The sequence below is a fragment of the Theropithecus gelada genome, chromosome 6, assembly GCF_003255815.1.
Source record: "Theropithecus gelada isolate Dixy chromosome 6, Tgel_1.0, whole genome shotgun sequence".
NCBI lineage: Eukaryota > Metazoa > Chordata > Mammalia > Primates > Cercopithecidae > Theropithecus > Theropithecus gelada.
The window spans coordinates 121,701,456-121,710,314 of NC_037673.1; the positions used below are offsets into that span (position 1 = coordinate 121,701,456).

The 8,859-nt window shown below is 34.8% G+C and overlaps 1 long non-coding RNA gene across 1 annotated transcript in view; it reads left to right on the forward strand.

The window, feature by feature from the left end:
- The window catches only part of LOC112625849, a 292,554-nt gene extending 286,520 nt beyond the window's left edge, over positions 1-6,034 (forward strand). The window contains exon 5 of the long non-coding RNA XR_003119789.1: positions 5,940-6,034. This is a non-coding gene — a long non-coding RNA (uncharacterized LOC112625849). The remainder of the gene's footprint in view (positions 1-5,939) is intronic.
- The last annotated feature ends 2,825 nt before the right edge of the window (positions 6,035-8,859 follow it).

The window sequence follows — 8,859 nt, forward strand, 5'->3', positions numbered from 1 at the left end:
TTATGTGAGGCTCATTAAATCATATTCTTAACATAATTGTTTATGTATGAATCCCTAAGCCTGAGGTTCATTATGAATGTATTTTCCTCAGGATTCAAGATTTCAGAGGACAGTTTATTGAGGAATAGTAATACAAGAAACTTGATAAGTGATAATAGTATCTAACATTTATTTGTTCTGAGAGAAGCACTAAGCTAATTACTGCACATGTTAAGGGGAAAAATTGGATAATAAAAGGTCTCTTAAAACATTCTGTAAGGCAAAGTTGCTGATATTATTAAGTTGATGTTTCCTATAAATATATATTGTGAATGTGCAAACACAATAATAAAATCATAACCAGACCTAGTCTTAAGAGTTTGCCATTCCCAGTGTTACTCTGTTTTTTCCTCCTGACTATTAGGGTTGAACCCAGGAAACTGAAATCGTACTCTGATTTTTAAATGAAGGGAAGCCAGTGCAGGAAGTTGGGCATACAAGTGATAGAAATCCTGAAAAGCTGCCAGGAGACCCTGAGGCAACCCAAGTATTAGCAAGAACAGGAAGCCCCTACCAGGCTGAAGGACCAAAGTGGTGGTGCCATGTTCCGGGAGCCCAGGAGTGGAAGTCACTTCATGCAAACTGAGGCCCTGAAGGAGGCATAACCATGACGAGAAATGCTTCCACACACAGAGAGAGAGGAAGAGAAATAATCTTGACTTCTCTCTCTGCCTCACATGTTTTAAGCTTCCTATAATTTTTTCCATTGGCCAGACCTAACCAGAAGCCACATGATGAGGTAGCCTGGGACACACAGTCTAGAGGGAGGAGCAACTCTTTCCTTCCCAGTGTCACAAAGAGCAGAGCTGGGGAAGGGCAAAGAAGAGATACTGGGTCAAAGACCAGCACTAACTTTCCAAGTCAGGAAATACCCTCCTTTAACAAATACGAAAAGAGGAAAATGCAGAATGATTAGTAGAGGAGATGATGAGCCGTGTTTTGAGAAGGCTTCTCAGGGAAGATGACACCTGTCACCTTTCTTATCTGTGAATCTTTTCTTTTCCTCATTCCTGACAGCCAATCCGTAGACAAGTCTTATCTGTACACTCCAAAACATGTCTCACAGCCAACTACTTTACCACCTCCATTGCTACCACGATCCTCTCTAACTTGGATTTCTGCAGTCATCTCCTAAATGTTTATATTGCTATTTTTCTCTTTTTAAAATTGAAGTAAAATGTACGTACAATGATACGCACAGATTTTAAGTGAGTTTTGACTAACCTATCTGCCCATGTAACCAACACCTTGATCTCCTTATGTCCATTCAATTCAATCAAATTCCACCCCTCATGGGCAACCACCATTCCCATTTCTAACACTACAGAGTTATTGTGTCTGTTACTAAATTTCACATAAATAGAATCATACAGTATGTATCTTTGCACATCTGACTTTTTTACTCATTATAGTGTTTCTGAGATCCATCCAAGTTGTTATATGCATTATTAGTCATGTTTTTGTCAATTTCTGATTAGAATTCCATTTTATGAATATATTGTAATATGTTTATCCATTCACCTGTTGATAGACATTTGAATTGTTTCCTACTTTTTGCTATGAGTAAAGCTATTACAAACTTTCAAGTACAAGTGTTTTGGGGCAATTAGATAAATCTCTCAGAGTGAAATTCACTGATTGTATGTTAAATGTAGCATACAATAAAATGCTAAACTGTATTCTGAAATGCTTATACCATTTTACACTCTCACCATCATCAATATTTGAGCATTCAGGTTGCTCCACTATCTTGACAACATGGTATTGCCAGTATTTTAAATGTAGCTATTTTAGAGGGTGTGAAGTGGTGTCTTATTGAAGGTTTAATTTGCATTTATCTCACATGTTACATTTCAAAAAACGTTTTATTTGGAATACTTTGTACTATTTATTTGTATTTTCTCACATTAGAGTGTGAGCAGTAGAAGGCTGGAAGCCTTATCTTGTTTACTTCTCTATTCACTTTACCTGGAATTGTGACTGCCATTCAGTATTGGCCAATTTGTTGGAAGAAAAGAAAGAAGGAAGAAAAAGAAAAAAAGAATGGAAAAATGAAAGATGGAGAGAGGAGGGAAGAAAAGAAGAAAGGACAGAAGAAGGAAAGAAGGAAGAAAGAAAGGAAAAGAGAAAGCAAGAAAATTAATTGGCATTGCTATTTATGGCCTCTGTGAAAATGTTTGTGTTTCGCAGTTTCTTGAAACATCAGTTGTATTCATCTGGTGTTTGAGTGCCACAAATTAGTTTGCTTAAAATAGCAATAAAAAATATCTGGCAATGGCTGGGCACCATGGCTTAAGTCTATGTGATCACATTGGGAGGCTGAGGCTGGAGGATCCCTTGAGCCCAGGAGCTCAAGACTAGCATGGGCCACATGGCAAAACCCCATCACTACAAAAAATACAAAAATTAGCTGGGCATGGTGGTGCATACCTGTAGTTCCAGCTACTAGGGAGGCTGAGGTGGGAGAATCACTTGAGCTCAGGAGGGGGAGGTTGCAGTGAGCTGAGATGGTGCACTACACTCCAGCTTGGGTACAGAGCAAGCCCTGTCTTAAAAAATATATATTTTATATATATATATATATATATATATATATATATATATATATATGTATGGCAAAAAGGAGGTAAAGGAAAATGCCAAATACATATAAGCCTTTAAAATTTATAAAACATTTTAAACTACAAAATGACAATTTATGTCAACTGATCTGTGACAAAGGTACCAAGGTCACATGATGGAGAAAGCAATTTCAATTAAGTGGTGCCAGGAAAATGGAATATCCACGTGCAGAAAAATGAAATTGGGCTTTATCTCACTCCATATACAAAAATCAGCTTAAAAATGGGTTAAAGACTTAAACACAAGACCTGTAAACCATAAAACATGACTGGAAGAAAACACAGGGGAAATGCTTCTTGATATTGGTCTTGGCAAAATATTTTTTAAAATATGACCTGAAAAGTGCAGACAACAAAAGCAAAAATAGGCAAGTAAGATAACATCAAACTTAAAAGGTTGATGGAAACAATCAACAGTGAAGAGACAACCTACAAAATGGGATAAGATATTTGCAAATCATACATCTGATTTGGGGTTAAGATCCAAAATATATATGGAACTTAAAGAACTTAAGATTAAAAAAAATTAAGAAATGGTCAAAGAACCTCCTCAGACATTTCTCAAAAGAAGACACAAATGGCTAGCAGGTAATGAAAAAAAAATGCTTAACATCACTAATCAAAAGAGAAACACAAGTTAAAACCACAATGAAATATTAGCTCACACCTGTAAGAATGGCTTTTGTAGCTTTTGTAAAAGCTTGAAATATAATTTCCTTCTTTTCTCTCCAATTTTCTTTAAAATCTCTTTACTCTCTAAGAGTCACCATTTTTGAATGTTTATAGCTAGAAATAATCTACCAGTAGCACCTTTTTGCTTTACTTTATGGTTCCTATCACTCTTTAAAATGATTTAAATATTTGATTAAGCGATAAAATGTTTCATATTACTCGGATCTACTCTAATTTTGTAATTAGTTGTGCTGTACATTATTAGAGTATTTAGATAAACCGTGACTTAACAAATCTGAGTGATACCTAAGCTAGTCCCCGTTTTAAAATGATCATGTTTTAATATAATTATATATCATCATGTTTTTACATAATTTGTATTTGTTTTTAATTTGTATTTGTTTCAGGGTCAGGAAAGTTAAGATTTTTCATATGCTGACTAGTTATTTGTTTCTTTTCTTACAAAGTTCTTTTGTTCATCGATGTTTCTTGTTTGTTTTTTGTGAGTTTGTTCTCTGTTTTAAAAACTAATTTGTAAAGCTTTTTCCCTACATTTAGGTAATTAGCTGTGGGTCCTGTGTTTCTTGTTTGTTAAATGCTTTTTCCTTTTGTAATGTTTTAAGCTTTGCTCAAAGAGTGTTTTTTTATTTTTTAAGTGTTGTCTAAATTATCAAATTTATGGTTTCTGAATTTTGTGTCTGCTTAGAAAGACCATCTCCGCCCTAAGTTATAAATAAATTCAGTCACGTTTTCATCCAGTTCTTTAATGGCTTCATTGTTTACTTTAAATCTTTGATCCATCTGGAGTTTATTTTTATCTAAGTGTAGTGATTTGGAGATGTGGCTTTACTTTTTCCAAATGACTATACAGTTATCACAGATTTATTGAAAATTTTATCTTTACCCACACTGGTTTGAGATGCTCTCTTTATGGAAATTTCCATATGTAGTTGGGTGTGTTTCTGGACTTTCTTTTCCATTGATGCTTTTGTGTATTCCTGGCCTATTATTGAAGTGATATGAACTGCAGCTTTACCGTATGTTTTATTATCTGGTACAACTCCTTATTCTTCCTCATTATAATCCAGCTAGTTTTATAGGTTTACTTTTCAGGCTACTGTAGTAACAGTTTTATTTTGTAGATTTTAGAGTGTTCTTTTTCTTTTCCCAAAGGAAATGATGATTTAACATTGAGCTCTTATTTCTAAGAACAAGATGAATTGCAATTTATTGAAGGCATATAGTATGTCTTTCCATAGATTCTGAAAAATTTTCACCTTGTAATGTCCTACACATTCTGTATAAAGTTTGTGTTTGCAAAGATCTTTCTGTTTGGGACTGTGATTGAGATCTTTTCTTCCATTATATTTTTAAATTGGTTATTATTTATATATAAGAGTTAACATTTATTAACAATATAAATATCATAATGTCTTCATTTGTAACAAATTTCTAGTTCATTCTCTTTTTTCACACATGCAATTATATTATCTGTAAACAACACTTTGCCTTTTTTATTTTATTTTATTTTTTCTGAGATGGAGTCTCGCTCTGTCGCCTAGGCTGGAGTGCAGTGGCGTGATCTGGGCTCACCACAAGCTCTGCCTCCCGGATTCACGCCATTCTCCCACCTCAGCCTCCCGAGTAGCTGGGACTACAGGTGCCCACCACCAGACCAGCTAATTTTTTTGGTATTTTTAGTAGAGACAGGGTTTCACCATGTTAGCCAGGATGGTCTCGATCTCCTGGCCTTGTGATCCGCCCATCTTGGCCACTTTGCCTTTTATTTTTAAATATTTATCATCTGTTTCAGATTAGTATAATTGTTGGTAGTACTGCTCCTCTGGGTCCAAATCAGACATTGCCAAGTTAGTGAAATGTTGTGACCCTCAGTTTCCTCATCTGTAAAATGCTGAGAAGGGCAGTGCTTACCTAAAAGGGACAATATAATGATCCAGTTAGTAATGTGTATAAAGCAATTAGCAAAATGCCTAGAACATAATAAGCATTTACAAATGTTAATCATTGTTTTATTTTTTCTCAAAGTTAATTGCAGAGTCTAGTCTTTTATTATCATCATTAAATAATATGAATAGCAATTTTAAATGACTTTCAGTGTTGATATGTGGAATGGCCTAATGGTCTCTGTGCAGAGTACTGATTATAGTATAGTGAACTTATAGTCTAGATTTTCCAGAGCTACCATAGCATGCAATTTTATTATTTTAAATAAAAACAATAAATTATTATAAATCTAAATGACACTTAATTTTATGTTTCTGTGAGATATAAATATAAGTGAATTCACAAATTGGAAAAAGAATGGTGATAGTAGGAAGCTTTGATTAATATTTCATTCTTTTATGGAAATATTTATTACTTTTTATTTATATCATAAGTATTTACGCTTTACCTTTCCTGATTTTAAAAAAGTAGACATCATATTCAGTTGACTGATCTGTAACGTCAGCTGGGAAAATTGACAGAACCTTATATGGTGTGTTGCCCGAAATAGACATTCAATAAATATCCTTTGAGTAAAGGTAAAAATAAATAAACCCAACGATTAGGAAATAAATGGACTCAGAGAGTATATATTTTTTCCAGATTCCACAGGATGCGAGCATATGCAGTGGCAACATTGTGTTATTCCATCCTCAGAAGAAAAGAGACAGTATTATACTTCATCTCTTACTAGTACATGTAACATTCTTTATTAAGAAAAATGTATTTAATCAGGAGTCACTGTGTGCAAAAACATTAACGTAGAGGCTTAAAATGTTAAACACTCTTTCATCAAGGAAGGTTTTATTTTATTTTTTTTTTCTCCTTATTGCACATGTGCTAAATCTTACTCTAATCAGCTAGTTTTTTTCTTTCACTCATGGTGGAAATTGCAGATAACTTGTTTTTACTGTAAAACCTGATTTCTATGCTTCAGCTAAATGCAGATATTTCATTTATGAATGCTAGTCAGTGATTTATTTCATTGTTTTCTTTTTTGGACAAGTCACTGCAAAATATTTTTTTTCCAAGCAGGATGGCATTAACCTTTTCTGATTGCAAAGCCACTCTCCTGGCAATATCAATAATACTTTGTCATTTCTGTCAGTTACTTTACCACATTTGATAAACAAATAAATACAGCCCTACCTATCAAAAAACCAAAATGACCAGTTTGAGAATCAGTCCTTTGATAATCATCTACAACAGATTTTGGAGCCTCTGTAATATTTCATAGAATTGGCCTTTTTCCAGTTGCTGCTGATATTGGGATTTGAGTTAATTGCCGATGCATCTCAAACAACAGAGCAGGTGCTCGTAGAAAGAACATTCCTTGTGTTTTCTTTGTTATTTATAGTCAGAGCTCTTCACCACTAAACCCTTGAGCTGGCTTTTTAGAGCCCACAGTATAACAATTTCATTCACTTTCATGTCAACAAGCTTTGGCTTGATGAATTAAAATGGAAAAATGCTGGCTAAAGCACCACAGCCCTACATGATTCATTTTGCTGCAAGTTTCTGGCAGCTGCCCAAGAATGACCTACTATCTTTCTAGTGTCCTTATCATTTTCCCATCTGGAAAGGGCTAAACCTTACTGTACACTGGGGAGTTAAGGGCCTGTGCAGGCTGCATTTGAAGGCCATTAACAATCATAACTCTAAAAATCATCACCCTCTTCCAGGCAAGGTTAAGAGTAGTCTATAGGATACTTAGGAAGGTCACTATTTTACTTTTCTTTAAATAAATACAAAAAAGGGCACAATTTCTTTAATTACCTAGGACTGCATGCTAACTCGATCCATTATATTTTTAAACATTTTGATCAGTCTTACAATTAAACAAAGGTCATTTAGAGGAGCCCATCCTAAATTATGTAACTTCTGATACTAGCTGTGAATTTATTATTAAACAAAATTATTTATTCATTCACTTAATCTTCCTTTATACAAATGGATTTTCTTGAAGGAGTCATAGGTAGGATGGCTGTTTTAGTGATTATTTTAGCAATTAACTATCACGTTGCAAAAGTTATTAGGGAAAAATACCTTATTTTTGAAAAGAGAGGCTAAATGATGGAAGAATCATTATAAACTCTAGTTACAAGCTTGTCCAAGCCGTGACCCACAGACTGCATGCATCCCAGAATGGCTTCAAATGCAGCCCAACACAAATTCGTAAACTTTCTTAAAACATTATGTGATATTTTATTTGTGGCTTTTTTTTTTTTTTTTGCTCATCAGCTATCATTAGTGTTAGTATATTGTATGTGTGGCCCAAGGCAATTCTTCTTCCTTCTACACTCTTGCCAATTATGGCAAGGTTTTATTATTTATAAGTAGGCTTTCTTAACTAACACTATTTGTAGATTATAAGTAAATTAAGTTTAAAACCTGATACTAACTGAGCATTTATCACCCAAGAAATTGTCGAAGCATAAATATAAGGCTGTGAATTCTAAACAATTATAACTTTTAGGAAATGAAAGCGCCCTTGTTACTGGATATTTAAACTAACAATTTAAGGCTTTCAGCAGTGAACTTATAATGCACATTGGTAATTGTTAGTCTTGTCTCTAAAGTGGAAAAAGATGTAGAGATGGCCAGGATCTCTGACCAGCCATCATTGGTAGGGTAATGAGGAAGATCTAAACACAGAGGGCAAAGCCAAGCAAAATGCTCACTCTTTAATAAGGAGAAACATAGAATCAAATTATCTCTCTGCCTTCCACCCCAAACTGGACATTTGTTTAGGAAACGTAACCACTTGCAGGGGCTGCTGGGTGGTTAGAAAAGTCCAGAAACTTGAACCTTGAATCCCGTCTGGCAGTTGAAACACTGGAAGGCTGCGGAGAAAAGGAAGGGAAGAAAATGCAGTTTCAAAATTAGTGTTGCTGGTTATTGAATTCTGCCTAGAAAGATGCTTATTTGGGGGTGGGGTGGAGGAGGTGGCAAAAACTTCCAATGGGATTTTGTTTTTATAAAGGTAAACCCAAGATCTAATCCTGGAATGGAAACTGAGGGTTAAATGTCTGTGAATAATAATGAAAGAGGTAAACTTCACGGTGAATAGAATTGAGCCAGGAGGCTAATTCTATACCTGTGTGGCAGATCTGAGAATGGCCTATCAGTACCTCTGTGAGACTTGAGACTCAGGGTGGGGGCAGTAACTCCAGGCTAAGAAGAATATAGTCAAAGACTCTCCCACTGCAAGGGAATTTTCAACTTTTCATTCAGTCATTTGACTAATATTCATTGAGCACCTACCTTATGCTGACATTGTCTAATTGGGCAATGGTCATAAAGAATCCTTGGGATTGGGTATGGCCCTGAGACTGTAAGAGCAGGAATGCTTACCTAATTTATTTCTGTTTGTTTCTTTTCCTTTTCTTTTTTTCATGTCCCTTCTGTACTCTTAAGCTGTTATTAAAGTTTTATTAAACCCCACAGCCTTGTTGTAGATTGTGGTTAAGAATTTAAGAGAGGAATGTTTTTCAGCTTAAAAGCTAAGTGACATGACCATATA